Below are 24,346 nucleotides of genomic sequence, written 5' to 3'. Positions count from 1 at the left end.
GTACTCCAATTCATTCCCAATGAATCAGACCTGACATACTCTAAGCAATAGCAGGCATGGCATGGCAAGAACACAACATGGCTCAAGCAACTCCTACACATGCTAGTGGGTTTCAACTATTTACTGTGGCAATGACAGGTCATGCAGAGGGATGGGTTCAACTACCGCAGCATAAAGTAGCAGTTGAATCATTGTTGTCCTAATGCAGTAAAAGGGAACAGGAGCGAGAGAGTGGGATTGTATCGGAATGAACAAGGGGGTTCGCTTTCCTGGTAGATCAACAGGGGGGACACTGCTCCTCTGACAGGTACTCTGGATCGATCTCCGGAGCAGAACCTATCGAGAAGGAACGGTGTCGAAAATCAAACACAAGTATATGCAACAATATGATGCATGATCATGGCATGAATATGTGATATTGTTTGAGTTAAAGCATCTGGCAATTATTTGGTTGAAGTCCATTTGAGCCAAGGGTTCAAATACAACTCCAAATTAAGCTCTCAAATATGCCATAAGTGTGTTTTCATATATACAACATGTATAGGTTGGTTTGTCATGCATTAAAATGGTACAGATGGATAGATTGAATTTTTCTGATCATTTTTCATATATAAATTATTTCAATCTGAGCTACGGTTGAATTTCTATGAATTTTTGAAGTTTATATCAATTTCTGGAATTCTCTGAATTATTTAAAACCCAGAAAAAAATCATTATCGCGTCAGCATGACATCATAGAGGCATCAGCAGGGCTAACCAGGTCAAACCTGACGTGTGGGGGCCACACGTCAGTGACACCGGGGCTAAACCCGAGTCAAACCCAGCTGACCAGGGTTTGACCGAGCACTGGGGCCCATAGTCAGTGGCTTAGGGGGTGGATTAAGCGGCAGGGTTAGCAGTGAATCACGCGCCACGTCAGCCGCTGGAGTTTCGCCGGCGACGACCTCGAGCCACGGCGGAAGTTCACCGGAATGAGCTGGAGGCCATGGTTTGGCACACGGAGGCCACCGGCGGGTAGCCCGTGCACGGGTGCATCCAGCCGCGCTCAGGGGAGGCTGCGGGAACGGTAGAGCTCGCCGGAGCAGAGCTCGCGGCGGCGGCCGGAGCTTGGGTGCATGCGGGGATAGCGTTGCGGCTTGCAAACAAGCTGACTGTTGCGCTAGCGTTGCTCCACGGGTCGTTATAAGTGCAACAGATGCACGCACTGGGCCATTTGGTCACCGGGGCTTCACCGGCGACGAGCCCGTGCGGCGGAGCGGCTCGGCTCCGATAGAGGAGGCAGCTAGAGGAAGCGTACGAGCGCGGGGAGCAGGGGAGAAGATGGCGGAGCTCACAAGGAGTCGGATGGGCGGCTCGTTTGGCTCGGGGTAGCGTCGGAGCGAGCGGGCGGCGAACGGGATCTCCGGCGGACCGAGGTTGAAGAAGAGGTCGGGGGAGCCGCTGCAGGGCGTGTCTTCTTGCGTGGCTTGGCGGAGAGGTTGTGGACGAGGTGGCGGAGCTTCTGGACATAGCAGCGAGGCAAGGGGAGCACGGTGGCTGCGGCTACGGCGTGCGGCAGCGACGGCAGTGCTCGAGCGTTCGCGGGGGAGGGCGAGAGAGAGGAGGGGAGGCCACTGGAGAGAGGGAGAGAGGTGCGGGGCGGCGCGTAGCGTCGCGTGGGGCATCCAAGCGATGAGGAGGAGGACAGGCAGGCAGGTGTCGTGGCGCGCGGAGCGCGCGTGCGCGCCGGGCACACGCCTCGCCTACTGGCGCGAGGTGGAGGACGTTGCGGTGGCCAGTGGGCTGGGGCAGCACAGTTGGGCCGGCACAGTGCCGGGCCACAGGTGGCCCAGGTAAGCATTTTTCCATTTTTTTTTTCTTTTCTATTTTCTGACATTTGTTTCTGATTTAGTAAAAATACTAAATCATTTTATTTAATTCTGTCAAATTTTGCAGGGACCTAAGGAATTAATCCAAAGCCCCTCACCAAAATTCAGAATTATTGGACAATATTTTGTATATATAAAAATATTTATCCAACGCAAATAAATACTGGATTAATTCCAAATGCCCAAAATAATTACTTATGAGCTCTTTAAAATATTGGTTTGATTTTTATCTCTGTCCAATATTTTCAGAGAGCAACATGAGCATTTTCTTGGACCCTTTTGGAGCAATTTTTACTTGGGTCATTTTCAGAAATGATTTCTGAGGGTTTCACAAATCCCCATTTCAAAGTTAAATGGAATTTAAACATGATGCAAACATGAAGGCTAGCCTAGGTCATACCAGAACAAGGGATGTGACAACTCGCCCCCACTCGGAAAAATCTCGTCCCGAGATTCAGGAGTTGGCGGAAAGAAAGCGGGGTACTCAAGTTGAAGACGATCTTCACGCTCCCAGGTAGCTTCTCTCTCGGAATGATGAGACCACTGAACCTTGAGAAACTTGATGTTATGACTTCCAGTGACACGCTCTGCTTGATTAAGAATGCGAACAGGGTACTCTCGATAGGTGAGGTTATCTTGGAGATCAAGCGTTTCGTGGTCCACTCCGCGGATGGGATCCGAGAAGCAACACCTGAGTTGAGAGACGTGGAAGACATCATGAACTCGAGAAAGATGTGGGGGTAGTTCCAACTAGTAGGCAACCTCTCCTCATTTAGCGAGAATGAGAAAGGGACCAATGTAACGAGGAGCCAACTTGCCCTTGATACCGAATCGATGGGTACCCTTCAAAGGGGTAACCCGAAGGTAATCTTTGTCGCCAATTTCATAAGCCACTTCCTTATGACTATGGTCATACTGGCTCTTTTGACGAGATTGGGTTGTCTTCAAATTCTCACGAATGATGCGAACTTGCTCTTCTGCCTCCTGGATCATATCCGGTCCAAAGAATTGTCTTTCACCAGTTTCTGACCAGTTCAAAGGTGTTCGACATCTTCGTCCATATAGAACCTCAAAGGAGCTTTCTTGAGGCTGGATTGGTAGCTGTTGTTATAAGCAAACTCGGCGAAGGGAAGACACTTCTCCCAATCCATACCGAATGAGATAACACAAGCTCTAAGCATGTCTTCGAGAATTTGGTTGACCCTTTCCACCTGACCACTTGATTGAGGGTGGAAAGCGGTACTGAAGGAAAGATGGGTGCCCATGGCAGTTTGGAAACTCTCCCAGAAATGAGAAGTGAAGAGACTACCACGGTCTGAATTGATCTCTAGTGGGACACCATGAAGTGACACTATTCGAGAAATATATAAGTCAGCGAGCTGACTAGCAGTGATACTCTCTCAAACAGGTAGGAAGTGAGCCACTTTGGAAAGATGATCAATGACTACGAAGATAGCATTATTCCCTCTCTTGGTCCTGGGAAAGCCGGTGATGAAGTCCATACCAACTTTATCCCATTTCCACTCAGGAATAGCTAAAGGTTGAAGGGTGCCAGCAGGCCTTTGATGTTCTACCTTAACGCGATGACAAACGTCGCAGTTAGCAATAAACTGAGCAATTTCTCTCTTCATCCTAGTCCACCAGAACCTCTGGCGTAGGTCCTGATACATCTTAGTACTACCGGGATGAAGCGTGAGAGGAGATTCATGAGCCTCCTTAGGGATTAATTGCCGAAGATGCTGCTTCTTGGGGACCACCAGGCGATTCCCGAAGAAAACAACACCTCGATCATCTATAGAGAAACTACCAGCAATGCCCTTAGCAATGTTTCTCTTGATCCAGGTAATCCCCGTATCATGCATCTGGGCTTCTATGATATGATCCACAAGAGTAGGTTTCGCCACCAAGGTAGAAAGGAATCCATGAGGAGCAATGTGAAGGTTAAGCTTACAGAATTCCTCATGAAGAAGTGGTTGGCCCTACTGCAACATGAGATTGTTACAATAGGACTTACGACTTAGTGCATCAGCCACTACATTTCCCTTGCCCGGGGTGTAGGTAATCCCTAAGTCGTAATCTGAGATCAACTCCAACCAACGTCTTTGCCTAAGGTTCAAATCTGGTTGGGTGAAGATATACTTGAGGCTCTGGTGATCGGTGTAAATCTCGCAACGTTTACCAAGAAGGTAATGTCACCAGGTCTTAAGTGCATAGACTACGGCTGCAAGCTCTAGATCATGTGTAGGATAATTCTCCTCATGTGGATGCAACTGTCGAGATGCATAGGCAATCACATGGCGATCTTGCATAAGAATGCAACCTAGTCCATGTCGTTTGGCATCACAATAGATAACAAAGTCCTTAGTGAAATCCGGTGGCACAAGTATGGGAGCAGAAGACAGGCATCTTTTCAATTCCTGAAAACTGTGCTCACACTGTGGGGACCACTCAAACTTTTTATCTTTCTAAAGAAGTTCCGTGAGAGGTTTGGCCACTTTGGAGAAGTTCTCAACGAAGCGGCGACAATAACTGGCTAGACCAAGGAAACTCGTAACTTACTTAACTGTTTCAGGTGGAGTCCAATCAAGAACGGCCTAAACTCTCTCGGGATTGACGGCAATGCCCTTACCTGAGATCCCGTGGCCTAGGTAGGTCACTTCTGGCAACCAAAATTCGCACTTGGAGAACTTGGCATAAATGCGGTGCTCTCTGAGTTTTTCTAGCACAAGTCTAAGGTGTTTGGCGTGATCTTCCTCGTTCTTCGAGTAAATAAGAATATCATCGAGGTAAACCACGATGAACTTATCTAAGTACTCCATGAAGATCGAGTTCATCAAGCGAGAGAATGTAGCTGGAGCATTGGTTAGACCAAAGGACATGACGGTGTACTCGTACTGGCCATAACGAGTGACAAAATTTGTCTTAGGAATGTCCCCATTTCTGATCTTGATTTGGTGGTAGCCTAACCTCAAATCCATCTTGGAAAAGACTAAGGATCCAGCGAGCTGATCATACAGGTCGTTGATCCTGGGGAGCGGATACTTGTTCTTTATCATGACCAAATTAACGGGACGATAATCTACAACCATTCGGTTCGTACCATCCTTCTTCTTGACGAAGAGGACGGGGCAAGCCCAGGGAGAAGAACTAGGATGGATGAAACCCTTTTGCAAGGATTCATCAAGTTGTTTCATAAGCTCATCTAGTTCTAAGGGTGCCATCTTGTAAGGTCTCCTAGAGATAGGAGCGGTTCCTGGGATAAGATCTATGAAAAATTCTACATCTCTGTCAGGTGGAATACCTGGCAGTTCCTCTGGAAAGACATCTGGAAAGTCATGGACTACCGGAATATCTTCAAGGTCTGGAAGAGGGTTGGCATTAAGAGAATAGAGCTGACGCTTTGCAACTCTAGTGGAGACGGTGACTATCTTGCCAGATGGGTGTGTAAGCTGAACAGACCTTGTGTAACAATCAATCTTGGCATAATGAGCTTTCATCCAGTCCATACCCAAGATGATGTTAATATCTGTAGACTTGAGGGCTATAAGTGATGCAAGGAATACAAGTCTGTCAACAAGGATTTCATTACAGTGGCTTATTCTGGTAGTTTGCCATCTAGACCCTGGAGTTTGGATTTCAAGTGGAGTTGGCATATCACAAAATGACATGTCGTGCAAACGAGCATAGCTTCAGAGATGAAGGAGTGAGATGCTCCGGTATCGAACAGAACCGAAGTTGGATGATAGTTGAGAAGGAGTGTACCAAGAACGACATCCGGATCATCATGAGCGTCTTTAGCTGAGACGTGATGCACACATCCACATTTAGTGGGAGCTGACTTGACACTAATCATCTTGTGTGATGGCTTACCACGGCCAACAGACTTCTCAGGCTGGGGTGGAGCATAATTGGTTTGAGAGCAGTCACGTGCATAGTGTCCTGGCTCTCCGCAGGTGAAACAAGTCCCTGAAGTAGGACGTGGACCCGCTTTGGCAAGCGGTCTATCAATAGGCCTGGGTGGAGCATGTAACTGAACTGGGTGAGGTGCCACACAAGATGGCCTTGGTGTATAACTGGGTGGAAGAGCGGAGTTCGGAACCCAAATCCGGCGCTTCTGTGAAGTAGAACCGGAAGAAGAACCCAAACCACGGGTGTGCTTACGAGACTCCTCGTAAGTGAGTTGAGCTGTCTCTGCATTAATGGCCTTGTTCACAAGAGCCTGGAATGTATTGCAATGATGCAAGTGGAGATCACGATGCAACTTGGGGTTGAGACCCTTCCGGAACCTAGCCTGCTTCTTGGCGTCCGTGGACACCTCTTCTGTAGCATAGCGGGCAAGGTTCTCAAACTCTCTACTGTAAGCATCAACAACCATCTTACTCTGGGTGAAACTACAGAACTCTTCTCTCTTGCAGTCAATGAGGGCTTGAAGAATGTGATGTTCACGAAAGGCTTCAATAAAATCTCTCCAGGTAGGTATCTGGCCAGCTGGAAGCATAGCCTCATAGTTCTGCCACCAAAGACTAGCAGGACCTTCCAGATGATAAGCAGCGTAGGTGACCTTGTCACTTTCAGCTACGTTCGCAGAGCGCAGCTTGTGTGTGATACTACGTAGCCAGTCATCTGCATCGAGTGGTTCAATGGAATGATGGAAGGTAGGTGGTTTCAGACCAATGAAATCATAGCTGGACGCTGACTCTTTGTGCTGATGGGAGGTGTTCTCCTCAATACGTGCTAACAAGCGGTTAGACTCTCGCTTGTTCTTCTCCATCTCTAACATGAACTCTGCCAACGAAGGCTGGTCGGGAGGATCCTCATCCCTACCATCTCCGTGGTTCCAGCTACGAGCAACAGAACTTCGGTTAACTGACGACATCCTGAAGAACCAACCAAGGAAACAAGGATGGATTCAGCATCATCATAAGGATGTAGAATATAGTACGAGGAAAAATACTATCTCTTGAACTCCTAGGACAATTCCGGCAGCATAACTGCAGTAAAATGCTCGAAATGAGACATTCTGCAAAAGACGGGGTAGCACCATACTCAACATCATCACTCAAGGTTCTGAGATATAGCTAAACAGGCTACACCGGAGGTACTCAAATTGGGATATGACTCAGATCAACCAAACCTTAGAGACTACAGAGTAGTAACACGTGATCCTGATACACGGAAGAGAAATCCTAGTTCCTTAACCCCGTAGGAAAGATAGGACGACTCAGATCAGAAGGGCATGAGGTATAAGGAGTAAAAAGATCCTTATGTTCCCTTCCACAATCAATTCCCCTATATAGCTAAAGAATTTCTAGACCCAACTTCGACCAGGTTGGCTTGGCAATCCTACAGGCAGTCAGGCTCCGATACCAAAGCTGTCGGGACCCCGATACCAAGTCACATCGATCTACCTCATATCACTTTGCGGCCTCACGCACGGTATCCCCACGGGTGTTGCCTTACCCTGGCCCGGGACCGTTTGCGCCTTTTGGCTCACGTATATGATTGTGTCGCTAGCATCCATATGACAGAGAACCCGGGCCGACATGGCTAGTCGTGAACCCAAAACAGCACTAACCTATGGGGAGAGGCATACATGATTCACATCGAGCATGTCGGTCAGCAGCGTGTGAATCCGGGCTGTAGCACTGGGCGAACAGGACTCCGGGAACCCGAGTTGTAGCAGGCCAGGCAGGACTCCGGATGTCACCGCATGACATTTCCCCGAAGGGACAGACACAGGAATGAAGTGAAACACATGCCGTCCAGTCAAGTGTCCTGAGCAGTAGTGCTGGGCTAGCAGGACTCCGGTGAACCGGGCTGTAGCGGACTACTATGGCTCAAGGAAGCACTAGACTACATTTCCCCATAAGAGAGGCTGCCAAGGATAAACAACTAGATTGTCGGATCCCACACATAGCAATACACGTCACACGTATGCATAACATGCAAGTATGTGCTGTACAACATGGCATCACAACATAACGCAAACTCATATAGATAAAGGCCTAGAAGAGCCACATAACATTAAATACAAACAGGGGTCACATGACCCATCATTCAGAGCATACAAGCAACGGAAGCATTACATGTCTGAGTACAGACAACTACAAAAGAAAAAGGCTGGGAAGCCTGACTATCTACAAGTCCCTCCCAAGGGTACAAGATCGTAGCTGAGGTAACAAGCTACTCGTCGAAGTCCAAGCGGTACTACTAGTGAGACAGATGTCTCATCTGCAAAACATAAACAAAGCAAACGTGAGTACAAAGGTACTCAGCAAGACTTACATCAGATCCTATCATACATGCATTTGTATCAAGAAGGTAATGTGGGGTTTAGTTGCAGCAAGCCGGCTTTGACTCAGTGGTTATCCTGTTCTACGACAACCAGAAACTTCTTTGAGATGAGGCAGCGCACACGAGTCCACTAATCACCACATCAATACACTACTATGGATTCATCCCCGTCTCTCCACGAGAAGGCCATCTGTAGCACTCACACTTGACTTGAGCATTTTAGAGTATCCACTTTAAGTTTTCTATGTACCACGTAAGCATCCAAGAAGTCCATAACCGAGGACACGGCTATTCGAATAGATCATGATAACCCTGCAGGGGTGTACTTCTTCACACACGCTCTCACCACTTATCACCATATACACATCATGTATCTCGGCAACCTTCAAGCAGAAGCCTGGCGAGGGTGTTGGCCACGACCTAACTAACCAAACAAGACTCTAATCCAGGTTTATCGCCTATTCGGGTTCCATCCGCAAGGAGATCCGGCTGGGGTTTCGCTCACGGCCCCAAACGATGTGTACAGGGTTCCTGAGCCCACCATCCGGGTGCCACTCGGTACACCGGGCCACGTGTGCCTAGTCTGTCCCAAGTCCACCCTGCCGGGTGCCACTCGGTAGAAAAATAGCACTACCTATAAACACGAGAAACTATTTGCAACTCCTGGACAGAGATCAAGTTGGCTAATAAGTAGAGAGGGGTCGAGTTACCAGAACCCAATATGTGGTAGTAGCTAGTCCTTGGACAACATACACAGAACTCAGTTCTTAGGGACGGTTCCAGTGAGACAACCCACCATGTACTCCTACATGGCCTCTCACCGTCACCTTTACCAAATCGTGTTCACACGCTTAACTCTCAACATCAGAACATAGCACTGTACTCCAATTCATTCCCAATGAATCAGACCTGACATACTCTAAGCAATAGCAGGCATGGCATGGCAAGAACACAACATGGCTCAAGCAACTCCTACACATGCTAGTGGGTTTCAACTATTTACTGTGGCAATGACAGGTCATGCAGAGGGATGGGTTCAACTACCGCAGCATAAAGTAGCAGTTGAATCGTTGTTGTCCTAATGCAGTAAAAGGGAGAAGGAGCGAGAGAGTGGGATTGTATCGGAATGAACAAGGGGGTTCGCTTGCCTGGTAGATCAACAGGGGGGACACTGCTCCTCTGACAGGTACTCTGGATCGATCTCCGGAGCAGAACCTATCGAGAAGGAACGGTGTCGAAAATCAAACACAAGTATATGCAACAATACGATGCATGATCATGGCATGAATATGTGATATTGTTTGAGTTAAAGCATCTGGCAATTATTTGGTTGAAGTCCATTTGAGCCAAGGGTTCAAATACAACTCCAAATTAAGTTCTCAAATATGCCATAAGTGTGTTTTCATATATACAACATGTATAGGTTGGTTTGTCATGCATTAAAATGGTACAGATGGATAGATTGAATTTTTCTGATCATTTTTCATATATAAATTATTTCAATCTGAGCTACGGTTGAATTTCTATGAATTTTTGAAGTTTATATCAATTTCTGGAATACTCTGAATTATTTAAAACCCAGAAAAAAATCATTATCGCGTCAGCATGACATCACAGAGGCGTTAGCAGGGCTAACCAGGTCAAACCTGACGTGTGGGCGCCACACGTCAGTGACACCGGGGCTAAACCCGAGTCAAACCCAGCTGACCAGGGTTTGACCGAGCACTGGGGCCCATAGTCAGTGGCTTAGGGGGTGGATTAAGTGGCAGGGTTAGCAGCTAATCACGCGCCACGTCAGCCGCTGGAGTTTCGCCGGTGACGACCTCGAGCCACGGCGGAAGTTCGCCGAAATGAGCTGGAGGCCATGGTTTGGCACACGGAGGCCACCGGCGGGTAGCCCGTGCATGGGTGCATCCAGCCGCACTTAGGGGAGGCCGCGGGAACGGCAGAGCTCGCCGGAGCAGAGCTCGCGGCGGCGGCCGGAGCTCGGGTGGGTGCGGGGATAGCGCTGCGGCTTGCAAACAAGCTGACTGTTGCGCTAGCGTTGCTCCACGGGTCGTTGCGAGTGCAACGGATGCACGCACTGGGCCATTTGGTCACCGGGGCTTCACCGGCGACGAGCCCGTGCGGCTCCGATAGAGGAGGCGGCTAGAGGAAGCGTACGAGCGCGGGGAGCAGGGGAGAAGATGGCGGAGCTCACAGGGAGTCGGATGGGCGGCTCGTTTGGCTCGGCGAAGCGTCGGGGCGAGCGAGCGGCGAAGGGGATCTCCGGCGGACCAAGGTTGAAGAAGAGGTCGGGGGAGCCGCTGCAAGGCGCGTCCGCTCGCGTGGCTTGGCGGAGAGGTTGCGGATGAGGTGGCGGAGCTTCTGGACACAGCAGTGAGGTGAGGGTAGCACGGTGGCTGCGGCTACGGCGTGCGGCGGCGACGGCAGCGCTCGGGCGTTCGCGGGGGAGGGCGAGAGAGAGGAGGGGAGGCCACTGGAGAGAGGGAGAGAGGTGCAGGGCGGCGCGTGGCGTCGCACGGGGCATCCAAGCGACGAGGAGGAGGACAGGCAGGCAGGTGCCGTGGCGCGCGGAGCGCGCGCGCGCCGGGCACACGCCTCGCCTACTGGCGCGAGGTGGAGGACAGTGTGGTGGCCAGTGGGCTGGGCCCGCACAGTTGGGCCGGCACAGTGCCAGGCCGCAGGTGGCCCAGGTAAGCATTTTTCCATTTTTTTTTCTTTTCTATTTTCTGACATTTGTTTCTGATTTAGTAAAAATACTAAATCATTTTATTTAATTCTGTCAAATTTTGCAGGGACCTAAGGAATTAATCCAAAGCCCCTCACCAAAATTCAGAATTATTGGACAATATTTTGTATATATAAAAATATTTATCCAACGCAAATAAATACTGGATTAATTCCAAATGCCCAAAATAATTACTTATGAGCTCTTTAAAATATTGGTTTGATTTTTATCTCTGTCCAATATTTTCAGAGAGAAACATGAGCATTTTCTTGGACCCTTTTGGAGCAATTTTTACTTGGGTCATTTTCAGAAATGATTTCTGAGGGTTTCACAAATCCCCATTTCAAAGTTAAATGGAATTTAAACATGATGCAAACATGAAGGCTAGCCTAGGTCATACCAGAACTAGGGATGTGACAGTAGGCACCGTGTCCAGCCCCCTCGTGCGTGCATCCTAGGGGAATGCTGCAAACGGTGTCACGTGAAGGGTCGAGAGGACATCGTGAGGTTGATGCAATCTATAGGGCGCCCTCAGTTTTTTATCCACCAGTGCGGAGCATGGGGCTTCCACTGGGCATGAGTAGGGAGCTCTATATTTGAGCCTTCGGGCGTGTACAACCCTGTTTCATTCATACGCGTGACTGGCACGTGAGAACTTTGAGGAAGTGTATCTAGGAACTCGTGAGCCAGCGCGGGACTCAAGAGGCCCTACCTCAAGGCGGGCTATGCCTGGAATTTGGCACGGAGTGTGCTTACAAAACCTGTGTGATGAGCGCGACCTGCTCCGAGTGAACCTTTGGAGGCCATCGCATGAGAAGGCCGAACACAAAGCACCCATAGGAGGTGATAGGAATGGGGCCGGCACTGAGCTTGGTCACTTGGGTTTATCAATGCTGCAGGGACTGACCCGAGCACAGATGTCGTGTTATGTCTTCTCATGCAACAACCCAAGGAAGGACACCCGGCGCACGGCTCCTGTGACGGTGAAGTGTCGGACTGCGGTTGTACGAACCAGGCCGTGCGCCCTTACTCACCAACTCACGATTAGCTCCTGCTAGAACAAGGCACCAAGGACCCCAGGAGATGACGTGCATGGGAGCTGACCCACGATATATAACTCGATCGCATGGATTTAACTATGCTGCAGGGATGAACCCAAGCACAGACTCCGTGCCAGTCCTTAATGATGAGGTGGTCGAGGGTGGGGTTGTGAGGGCGCGGCAACATTCACGGTGATGAAGAACCAGGAACGCAGGTTGGAATATTAAAGAAATTTATCAAAGGCAAAGCCAGTTCTGGTATATGCGCAAAATGATACAGCTTCAGGTCTGGGCCATGACAAACTGAGGATAATGCAGCCCGTGGGGCGCCCTCAATTGAACAAACCAAAACGTCACCTGGCATCGGTGTTGTAGGAGTGTTGAGGTAGCTGAAGAAGCGTGCCATGGAGGTTGCTCCTTACGAGATGGGCGGCTCCGAATGCCTATGGAGCTCACGAGTACCAGGGGGCTCGCCAGGGTCTAGGAGCTCCTGAGATGCGACCGCCAAGCGCCTGGCCTCATGGGATGACATGGCGTGCTAAGCCAGGCACTGGTACAATGTGTCCATGTTCAGCAGGCTGAAAGGCATGCAAACGTAGTTTCAGGGGTAGCCCCCACTCTGGCCGACGTGCGACGACCCGAAGAGGCCCTGCGAGGCTGCCCTCTTGAGGCCCAGGATGTCAACGCAGATGCACATCCCATCACCCAAGTCAAGAGCAGCGGCTGCAGGGGTGGGAAACGCGGGGTGGCGCTCGCCGCGCATGGCTTGCGCCTCCGGAAGCTCCTCGATCGCCTTGGTGATGAATTCTCGTGCTCCTGGCGCCTCGTGCCGTAATCCTTGCTTGTGGGGGCACGCATCAAGGCATGCCTCCAAGTGGTGCCCGAGCACTTCCCTCATCGTGCTGGTCCGGTTAGAGGCACTCTAGATGGGAGCCCCCGAGCCCATCCTGAGGGAGGCGCTGGGCACGTCTTCCTATGCGAGAGGAATAGGCGCCCCGAGAGCGGGCGGGGACCCTGAGGCATCGCCGGCGGGATTCCCGGCCTCCAGACAGCTCTTGGGGAGGAGCTGCTTCTTCTTGGCAGGGGCGGCCTTGGGAGGAAGGACGCCACCCTCGACATCAGAGTTCTCGGCTGCTGCGGCATGGTTGGCGCACTTGAGGGAGCAGACTGCGTCCTTCTCATTGCAGGCAACGGTGATGATGTCGCTGCATCCCGACATCTTGAGGACGTTGTAGCCATGAGGAACGGCTGCCCTGAAAGCACTGGGTACCCCAAGATGGCATTGTACAGGAGGCCGATTTGGGCGACGTCGAAGACGATGAGCTTGGTGTGGTAGTTGTCGCGCTTGCCAAAGCTGACAGGGAGGCACACTTGCCCAGAGGGACGGTGGAGCCGTCCGTCACTCCAAAGAACGACCTGGTGGGCATGAGCTAATTGTATAGCACCTAAAGCCTCTCGAAGGTCTTGACAGAGAGCACATGGAGACCAGTGATACGTCTCCAACGTATCTATAATTTTTGATTGCTCCATGCTATATTATCTACTGTTTTGGACATTATTGGGCATTATTATACACTTTTATATTATTTTTGGGAGTAACCTATTAATCGGAGGCCCAACCCAGAATTGCTGTTTTTTTGCCTATTTTAGGGTTTTGAAGAAAAGTAATATCAAACGGAGTCCAAACGGAATGAAACCTTCGGGAACGTGATTTTCTCACCGAACATGATCCAGGAGACTTGGACCCTATGTCAAGCAACCAACAGGGAGGCCACGAGGTAGGGGGCGCGCCTACCCCCTAGGCGCGCCCTCCACCCTCGTGGGCCCCCTGTTGCTCCGCCGATGTACTCCTTCCTCCTACATATACCTATGTACCCCCAAACAATCAGATACGGAGCCAAAACCCTAATTCCACCGCCGTAACTTTCTGTATCCACAAGATCCCATCTTGGGGCCTGTTCCAGAGCTCCACCGGAGGGGGCATCGATCACGGAGGGCTTCTCAATCAACACCATAGCCTCTCCGATGAAGTGTGAGTAGTTTACCTCAGACCTTCGGGTCCATAGTTATTAGCTAGATGACTTCTTCTCTCTTTTTGGATCTCAATACAAAGTTCTCCCCCTCTCTTGTGTTGATCTATTCGATGTAATGTTCTTTTGCGGTGTGTTTGTTGAGACTGATGAATTGTGGGTTTATGATCAAGTTTATCTATTAACAATATTTGAATCTTCTCTGAATTCTTTTATGTATGATTGGTTATCTGGGCAAGTATCTTCGAATTATCAGTTTGGTTTGGCCTACTAGATTGATCTTTCTTGCAATGGGAGAAGTGCTTAGCTTTAGGTTCAATCTTGCGGTGTCCTTTCCCAGTGATAGTAGGGGCAGCAAGGCACGTATTGTATTGTTGCCATCGAGGATAACAAGATGGTTTTTTTATCATATTGCATGAATTTATCCCTCTACATCATGTCATCTTGCTTAAAGCGTTACTCTGTTCTCTTGAACTTAACACTCTAGATGCATGCTGGATAGCGGTCGATGTGTGGAGTAATAATAGTAAATGCAAGAAGGAGTCGGTCTACTTGTCTTGGAAGTGATGCCTATATACATGATCATACCTAGATATTCTCATAACTATGCTCAATTCTGTCAATTGCTCAAGAGTAATTTGTTCACCCACCGTAAAATACTTATGATCTTGAGAGAAGCCACTAGTGAAACCTATGGCCCTCGGGTCTATCTTCATCATATTATTCAATACTTAGTTATTTAAATTGCTTTTATTTTACTTTGCATCCTTATCATAAAAATACCAAAAATATTATCTTATCATATCTATCATATCTCACTCTCGTAAGTGACCATGTGGGGAGTAACAACCCCTTATCACGTTGGTTGCGAGGATTTATTTGTTTTGTGTAGGTGCGAGGGACTCGCGCGTAGCCTCCTACTGGATTGATACCTTGGTTCTCAAAAACTGAGGGAAATACTTACGCTACTTTGCTGCACAATCCTTTCCTCTTCAAGGGAAAACCAACGCAAGTGCTCAAGAGGTAGCCAGAAGGGTTTCTGGCGCCATTGCCGGGGAGGTCTACGCAAAAGTCAACATACCAAGTACCCATCACAAACCCTTATCTCCCGCATTACATTATTTGACATTTGCCTCTCGTTTTCCTCTCCCCCACTTCACCCTTGTTGTTTTATTCGCCCTCTCTTTCTCTATCCTCCCTCTCTTTCTCTATTTGCCTCTTTTTGCATGTTCCCCATTTGCTTGTCTTAATGGCGAGTCCTCTATCTTCTCCATTGTCTCCCGAGAATGAAGTTCTAAATTTTAAGCAAAGGGAGGGAGAAAATCTAAAAGACGCTTGGTATAGAATTTGCAATGCTCAAAATAGATCTACCAGGAAGCAATCTACTTCTGTTCTTCTTCGCAAATTTTATGTAGGCATTACTCCTTGGTACAGATATATCCTTGATACCATTACCGGAGGGAACTTCTTGGGTAGCCATACTTTTGATTCTTACAATGCTATGATAGATTTGTTTGGCCCACCACCTCTTTTGGTTAATGGAACTATGTTAACTTTGGAGCATGTAATGCAAAAACATGAATTTTTTGAAAATAAAGTTGCTACCGTTGATTTAATTGAAAATTTCGATAAAAGGATCCACAACCAAATTACCCAATATGGATCTAAAGTAGGAGTAACTTTGTAGAATATTAAAGAGAAGGAACCTATAGTTAATGAAAGAATAAATCATGACTCCATTAGAATCGATAAACTTGAGGGTATCATTACCAACTTGGGAACCACTTTTTCTTCCGTAAAGAATACTCCAAGTCCTCCAGCTAAAATTGCCAAGCTTATGTATGTTCCTAAAAATAAAGGTGAATCCTCTAGCAAAGAAACTGCGGATCTCAAATCTATAAGTGTTCACCCTAATCTTTTTGCTATCATTAAGGAACCATTTGCTGCCAATGATTTCTTTTATCTTGTGCCTAAAAGTTTGATACTCAATAAAAGGAAAGAAATTCCTAAGGACGGTAGATGCCTCATTGAAGAATTACCTACCAAAGATGGCAATACCTAGATCTATCCTTGCTTTCTATGCCTAGCTAGGGGCGTTAAACGATAGCGCTTGTTGGGAAGCAACCCAATTTTATTTTTATTCCTTTCTTTTTGCTCCTGTTTGGTAATAGATAATTTATCTAGCCTGTGTTTTGGTTGTGTTTTTTGTGTTTAATTAGTGTTTGTGCCAAGTAGAACCGTTGGGAAGACTTGGGGAAAGTCTTGTTAATCTTGCTGTAAAAAACAGAAACTTCAGCGCTCACGAGAACTGCTGCCATTTTTATTTGGAAAGTGATATTTAGTTAATTATTTTTTTAGACGATTAATAGATAAATTCCTCACGTCCAGCAATTTATTTTAGAATTTTTGGGGTTCCAGATCTTGCGCTAGCAAGAGATCACTACAGATTGTTCTGTTTTTGACAGATTCTATTTTTCGTGTATTGTTTGCTTATTTTGATGAATCTATGGCTAGTAAAATAGTTTATAAACCATAGAAAAGTTGAAATACAGTAGGTTTAACACCAATATAAATAAATAATTAGTTCATGACAGTACCTTGAATTGGTCTTTTGTTTTCTTTCGCTAACGGAGCTCACGAGATTTTCTACTTTAAGTTTTGTGTTGTGAAGTTTTCAAGTTTTGGGTAAAGATTTGATGGAATATGGAACAAGGAGTGGCAAGAGCCTAAGCTTGGGGATTCCCATGGCACCCCCAAGAAAATCTAAGGACACCTCAAATCGAAAGCTTGGGGAAGTCCCAGAAGGCATCCCATCTTTCGTCTACTTCTATCGGTAACTTTACTTGGAGCTATATTTTTATTCACCACATGATATGTGTTTTTCTTGGAGCGTCTTGTATGATTTGAGTCTTTAGTTGTTATTTTACCACAACCATCCTTCCTGTACACACCTTTTGAGAGAGACACACATGATTAGGAAATTATTAGAATACTCTATGTGCTTCACTTATATCTTTTGAGTTATATAGTTTTGCTCTAGTGCCTCACTTATATCTTTTAGAGCACGGTGGTGGATTTGTTTTATAGAAACAATTGATCTCTCATGCTTCACTTACATTATTTTGAGAGTCTTAAATAGCATGGTAAATTTCTTAAATAATCCTAATATGCTAGGTATACAAGATTAATAATAAAATTCTCTTATGAGTGTGTTGAATACTATGAGAAGTTTGATACTTGATAATTGTTTTGAGATAAGGAGATGGTGATATTAAAGTTGTGCTAGTTGAGTATTTGTTAATTTGAGAAATACTTGTGTTAAACTTTGTGATTCCCGTAGCATGCACATATGGTGAACCGTTATGTGATGAAGTCGGAGCATGATTTATTTATTGATTGTCTTCCTTATGAGTGGCGGTCGGGGATGAGCGATGGTCTTTTCCTACCAATCAATCCCCCTAGGAGCATGCGTGTAATACTTTGCTTTGATAACTTGTAGATTTTTGCAATAATTACATGAGTTCTTTATGATTATGTTGAGTCCATGGATAATACACACTCTCACCCTTCCACCATTGCTAGCCTCTTTAATACCGCACACCTTTCGCCGGTATCATACACCCATGATATACCTTCCTCAAAACATCCACCATACCTACCTATCATGGCATTTCCATAGCCATTCCGAGATATATCGCCATGCAACTTTCCACCATTCTGTTTTCTATGACATGCTCCATCATTGTCATATTGCTTTACATGATCATGTAGTTGACATTGTATTTGTGGCAAAGCCACCGTTCATAATTTTTTCATACATGTCACTCATGAGTCATTGCATATCCCGGTCCACCGCCGGAGGCATTCATATAGAGTCATATCTTGTTCTAAGTATCGAGTTGTAATTCTTGAGTTGTAAGAAAATAATAGTGTGATGATCATCATTATTAGAGCATTGTCCCAAGTGAGGAAAGTATGATGGAGACTATGATTCCCCCACAAGTCGGGATGAGACTCCGGACGAAAAAAAAGAGACCATAAAAAAAGAGAAAAGGCCCAATATATATATATATATGAGAGAAAAAGAGAGAAGGGACAATGCTACTATCCTTTTACCACACTTGTGCTTCAAAGTAACACCATGATCTTCCTAGTAGAGAGTCTCCTTTGTTATCACCTTCATATATTAGTGGGAATTTTTTCATTATAGAACTTGGCTTGTATATTTCAATGATGGGCTTCCTCAAAATGCCCTAGGTCTTCGTGAGCAAGCAAGTTGGATGCACACCCACTTAGTTTATTTTTGAGCTTTCATATACTTATAGCTCTAGTGCATCCGTTGCATGGCAATCCCTACTCTCTCACATTGATATCTATTGATGGGCATCTCCATAGCCCGTTGATACGCCTAGTCGATGTGAAACTATCTTCTCCTTTTTTGTCTTCTCCACAACCACCATTCTATTCCACCTAAAGTGTTATGTGCATGGCTCACGCTCATGTATTGCGTGAAGATTGAAAATTTTTTGAGAATGTAAAAAGTATGAAACAATTGCTTGGCTTGTCATCGGGGTTGTGCATGATTTAAATACTTTGTGTGGTGAAGATAGAGCATAGCCAGACTATATGATTTTGTAGGGATAACTTTCTTTGGCCATGTTATTTTGAGAAGACATAATTCCTTTGTTAGTATCCTTGAAGTATTATTATTTTTATGTCAATAGAAACTTTTGTCTTGAATCTTTCGGATCTGAATATTCATACCACAATTAAGACGAGTTACGTTGAAATTATGCCAAGTAGCATTCCACATCAAAAATTCTATTTTTATCATTTACCTACTCGAGGACAAGCAAGTATTAAGCTTGGGGATGCTTGATATGTCTCCAACGTATCTATAATTTTTGATTGCTCCATGCTATATTATCTACTGTTTTGGACATTATTGGGCTTTATTATACACTTTTATATTATTTTTGGGACTAACATATTAACCGGAGGCCCAGCCCAGAATTGTTGTTTTTTCTACCTATTTTAGGGTTTTGAAGAAAAAGGAATATCAAACGGAGTCCAAATGGAATGATACCTTCGTGAACGTGATTTTCTCACCGAACATGATCCAGGAGAAAATTTTCTCACAATGTTTGGTGAGAAAATCACGTTCCAAAAGATTTTATTCCATTTGGAATCCGTTTGATATTCTGTTTCTTCGAAACACTGAAATAGGCAAAAAAACATCAATTCTGGGCTGGGCCTCCGGTTAATAGGTTAGTCTCAAAAATCATATAAAAGTGGAAAATAAAGCCCAATATAGTCCAAAACAGTAGATAATATAGCATGGAGCAAGTAAAAATTATAGATACGTTGGAGATGTATCAGGCATCCCCAAGCTTAATTCCTGCTCGTCCTCGAGTAGGTAAATGATAAAAAAGAGAATTTTGGATGCGGAGTGCTACTTGGCATAATTTCAATGCAAATCTTCTTAATTGTGGTATGAATATTCAGATTCAAAAGATTCAAGACAAAAGTTTATATTGACATAAAAATAATAATACTTCAAGGATACTAACAAAGGAATTATGTCTTCTCAAAATAACATGGCCAAAGAAAGTTATCCCTACAAAATCATATAGTCTGGCTATGTTCTATCGTCACCACACAAAGTATTTAAATCATGCACAACCCCGATGACAAGCCAAGCAATTGTTTCATACTCTAACTTTTTCAAAACTTTTTCAATCTTCACACAATACATTAGCGTGAGCCATGGATATAGCACTATAGTTGGAATAGAATGGTGGTTGTGGAGAAGACAAAAAGGAGAATATAGTCTCACATCAACTAGGCGGATCAGTGGGCTATGGAGATGCCCATCAATGGATATCAATGTGAGTGAGTAGGGATTGCCATGCAACAGATGCACTAGAGCTATAAGTATATGAAAGCTCAAAAAGAAACTAAGTGGGTGTGCATCCCACTTGCTTGCTCATGAAGACCTAGGGCAATTTGAAGAAGCCCATCATTGGAATATACAAGCCAAGTTCTATAATGTAAAATTCCCACTAGTATATGAAAGTGATAATATGAGAGACTCTCCACTATGAAAATCATGGTGCTACTTTGAAGCACAAGTGTGGTAAGAGGATAGTAACATTGTCCCTTCTCTCTTTTTCTCTCATTTTTTTATTTAGGCCTTTTCTCTTTTTTATGGCCTCTTTTTATTTTGGCTTATTTGGCCTCTTTTATTTATTTTTCGTTCGGAGTCTCATCCCGACTTATGGGGGAATCATAGTGTCCATCATTCCTTCCTCACTTGGTACAATGCTCTAATAATGATGATCATCACACTTTTATTTTTCTTGTAACTCAACAATTACAACTCGATACTTAGAACAAAATATGACTCTATATGAATGCATCCGGCGGTGTACCGGGATATGCAATATGACAATGATGGAGTGTGTCATGATGAATCTAGATGGTGGAAAGTTGCATGGCAATATATCTCGGAATGGCTATGGAAATGCCATAATAGGTAGGTATGGTGGCTGTTTTGAGGAAGGTATATGGTAGGAGTATGATTCCGGCGAAAGGTGCGCGGTATTAGAGAGGCTAGCAAAGGTGGAAGGGTGAGAGTGTGCATGATCCATGGACTCAACATTAGTCATAAAGAACTCATATACTTATTGCAAAAATCTAGAAGTTATCAAAGCAAAGTATTACGCGCATGCTCCTAGGGTGATAGATTCGTAGAAAAGACCATCGCTCGTCCCCGACCGCCACTCATAAGGAAGACAATCAATAAATAAATCATGCTCCGACTTCATCACATAACGGTTCACCATACGTGCATGCTACGGGAATCACAAACTTTAAAACAAGTATTCTTTTAAATTCACAACTACTCAACTAGCATGACTTTAATATTATTACCTCCATATCTCAAAAAAATTATCATGCTTCAATCTTTTCCTAGTATTCAACACACTCAAAAGAAAGTTTCACAAATCTTGAATACCAAGCATATTATTATTAAGCAAATTACCATGCTATTAAGAGTCTCACAAAATAATTTAAGTGAAGCATGAGAGATCAATAGTTTCTTTAAAACAAATCCACCACCGTGATCTAAAAGATCTAAGTGAAGAACATAGAGAAAAATTATAACGCTCAAAAGATATAAGTGAAGCACATAGAGCAAAACTACATAGCTCAAAAGATATAAGGGAAGCACATAGAGCAAAACTACTTAGCTCAAAAGATATAAGTGAAGCACATAGAGTATTCTATCAAATTTTAATTCATGTATGGCTATCTCAAAAGGTGTCAACAGCAAGGATGATTGTGGCATACTAAGACACAAAGACACAAATAATACAAGATGCTCCAAGCAAAACACATATCATGTTGGTGAATAAAAATATAGCTCCAAGTAAATTACCGATGGAAGTGGACGAAAGAGGGGATGCCTTCCGGGGCATCCCCAAGCTTAGACTTTTTAGTGTCCTTGGATTATCTTGGGGGTTCCATGGGCATCCCCAAGCTTAGGTTCTTGCCACTCCTTTTTCCATGATCCATCAAAAGAATTAACCCAAAACTTGAAAACTTCACAACACAAAACTCAAAATAGAAAACTCGTGAGCTCCGTTTGCGAAAGAAAACAAAAGACCACTTCAAGGTACTGTAATGAACTCATTATTTATTTATATTGGTGTTAAACCTACTGTATTCCAACTTCTCTATGGATTATAAACTATTTTACTAGCCATAGATTCATCAAAATAAGCAAACAACACACGAAAAACAGAATCTGTCAAAAACAGAACGGTCTGTAGTAATCTGTAGATAGCGCAAGATATGGAAACCCAAAAATTCTAAAATAAATTGCTGGACGTGAGGAATTTATCTATTAATCATCTGCAAAAAGAATTAACTAAATAGCACTCTTCGAATAAAAATGACAGCAGTTCTCGTGAGCGCTAAAGTTTCTGTTTTTTACAGCAAGTTCAACAAGACTTTCCCCAAGTCTTCCCAACGGTTCTACTTGGCACAAACACTAATTAAACACAAAAAACTAAACCAAAAAAGAGGCTAAATAATTTATTTATTACTAAGAAGGAGCAAAAATCAAGGAATAAAAATAAAATTGGGTTGCCTCCCAACAAGCGCTATCATTTAACGCCCCTAGCTAGGCATAAAAGTGAGGATAGATCTAGGTATTGCCATCTTTGGTTTTGGAGAAAAAGAGAGCAAACTTGTTATCTATGGAATTAATCTTTCTATTTTGACAGAGCACATGTCCATTAATGGTAGAAGAAAGATTAAGAATGTTGTGGAAATTGTCATCTAGGCTAGCTTTTATCTCTTTAATAGGTTCGTTTTGGTAAGAAAGCAAGAGAGATGTAATTTCAGTTTTCTCATTAATGGGGTGCCCAAATATTGTTTTCATCCTCTCATAGGTATCTATAGGGTCCCCTTCAAGAAAACCCCCCTCGAAAATAGAATCTAAGACCTGTTTGAATGAAGTGGGTAGCCCAACATAAAAGCTTTTTAAGTAAACCTCAATTTGATATTGGGGTACATAGCTAGCCCGGATCCTTAACAGCCTGTCCCAAGCATCTTTCAAAGATTCGTCAAGTAAATAACGAAAAATTCTAGAATCATTTTCATCAAAATTACTAAGGCTCTCATTGATAACTCCGGCAAGTTGTTCTATAGCATTCCGATTTATGAGTTTAGATAAGATAGCAGGATTGTCTAAAGCACTAGAACTTGGGAGAGAACCCCCAACTCTTTTTAGTTCTGACATGGCGAGGGAAAAGAGGCAAACAGAAAAAGAGAGGGAGGATAGAGAGGGAGAGGGCGAATAAAACGGCAACGGTGAAGTGGGGGAGAGGAAAACGAGAGGCAAATGGCAAATAATGTAATGCGAGAGACAGGGATTGCGATGGGTACTTGGTATGTTGACTTTTTGCGTAGACTCCCTGGCAACGGCGCCAGAAATCCTTCTTGCTACGTCTGGAGCTTGCGTTGGTTTCCCCGAAGAGGAAGGGATGATCCATCAGAGTAGCGTAAGTATTTCCCTCAGTTTTTGAGAGCCAAGGTATCAATCTAGTAGGAGGCCACACTCAAGTCCCTCGTACCTGCACAAGCGATAGCTACTCGCAACCAACGCGATTAGGGGTTGTCAATCCCTTCACGGTCACTTACAAGAGTGAGATCTGATAGATATAATATTTTTGGTATTTTTGGTATAAAGATGCAAAGTAAAAAGTAAAAGCAAAGTAAAAAAAGCAAAGCAAGATCAAAGTGATGGAGATTGATATGATGAGAATAGACCCGGGAGCCATTGGTTTCACTAGTGGCCTCTCTCAAGAGCATAACTATTCTACGGTGGGTGAACAAATTACTGTTGAGCAATTGACAGAATTGAGCATAGTTATGAGAATATCTAGGCATGATCATGTATATAGGCATCACGTCCATGACAAGTAGATCGAAACGATTCTGCATCTACTACTATTACTCCACTCATCGACCCCTATCCAGCATGCATCTAGAGTATTAAGTTAAAAACAGAGCAACGCCTTAAGCAAGATGACATCATGTAGAGAGATAAATTCATGCAATATGAAATAAACCCCATCTTGTTATCCTCGATGGCAATGATACAATACGTGCCTTGCCGCCCCTTCTATCACTGGGTAAGGACACCGCAAGATCGAACCCAAAGCTAAGCACTTCTCCCATGGCAAGAACTACCAATCTAGTTGGCCAAACCAAACAGATAATTCGAAGAGACTTGCAAAGATAACCAATCATACATAAAAGAATTCAGAGAAGATTCAAATATTATTCATAGATAGACTTGATCATAAACCCACAATTCATCGGTCTCAACAAACACATCGCAAAAAGAAGATTACATCGAATAGATCTCCACAAGAGAGGGGGAGAACTTTGTATTGAGATTCAAAGAGAGAGAACAAGCCATCTAGCTACTAACTATGGACCCGAAGGTCTGAGGTAAACTACTCACACTTCATCGGACAGGCTATGATGATGTAGAAGCCCTCCATGACGACGGCCCTCTTCCAGCGGAGCTCCGGAACATGCCCCAAGATGGGATCTCGTGGATACAGAAAGTTGCAACGGTGGAATTAGGTTTTTGGCTCCTGTTCTGATCGTTTGGGGGTACGTGTGTATATATAGGAGGAAGAAGTATGCCGGAGGAGCACCGAGGGGCCCACGAGGCAGGGGGCGCCCCCTAGGGGGGCGTGCCCCCACCCTCATGACCGCCTCTTTTGTTCCTTAGAGCAGGGTCCAAGTCTCCTGGATCATGTTCGGTGAGAAAATCACATTCCCGAAGATTTTATTCCGTTT

This window comes from Triticum urartu, chromosome 4A (assembly GCF_056163025.1).
Source record: "Triticum urartu cultivar PI428250 chromosome 4A, HENAU_Tu73, whole genome shotgun sequence".
In the NCBI taxonomy this organism is placed as follows: Eukaryota; Viridiplantae; Streptophyta; class Magnoliopsida; order Poales; family Poaceae; genus Triticum; species Triticum urartu.
This window is presented reverse-complemented; position numbering follows the sequence as displayed.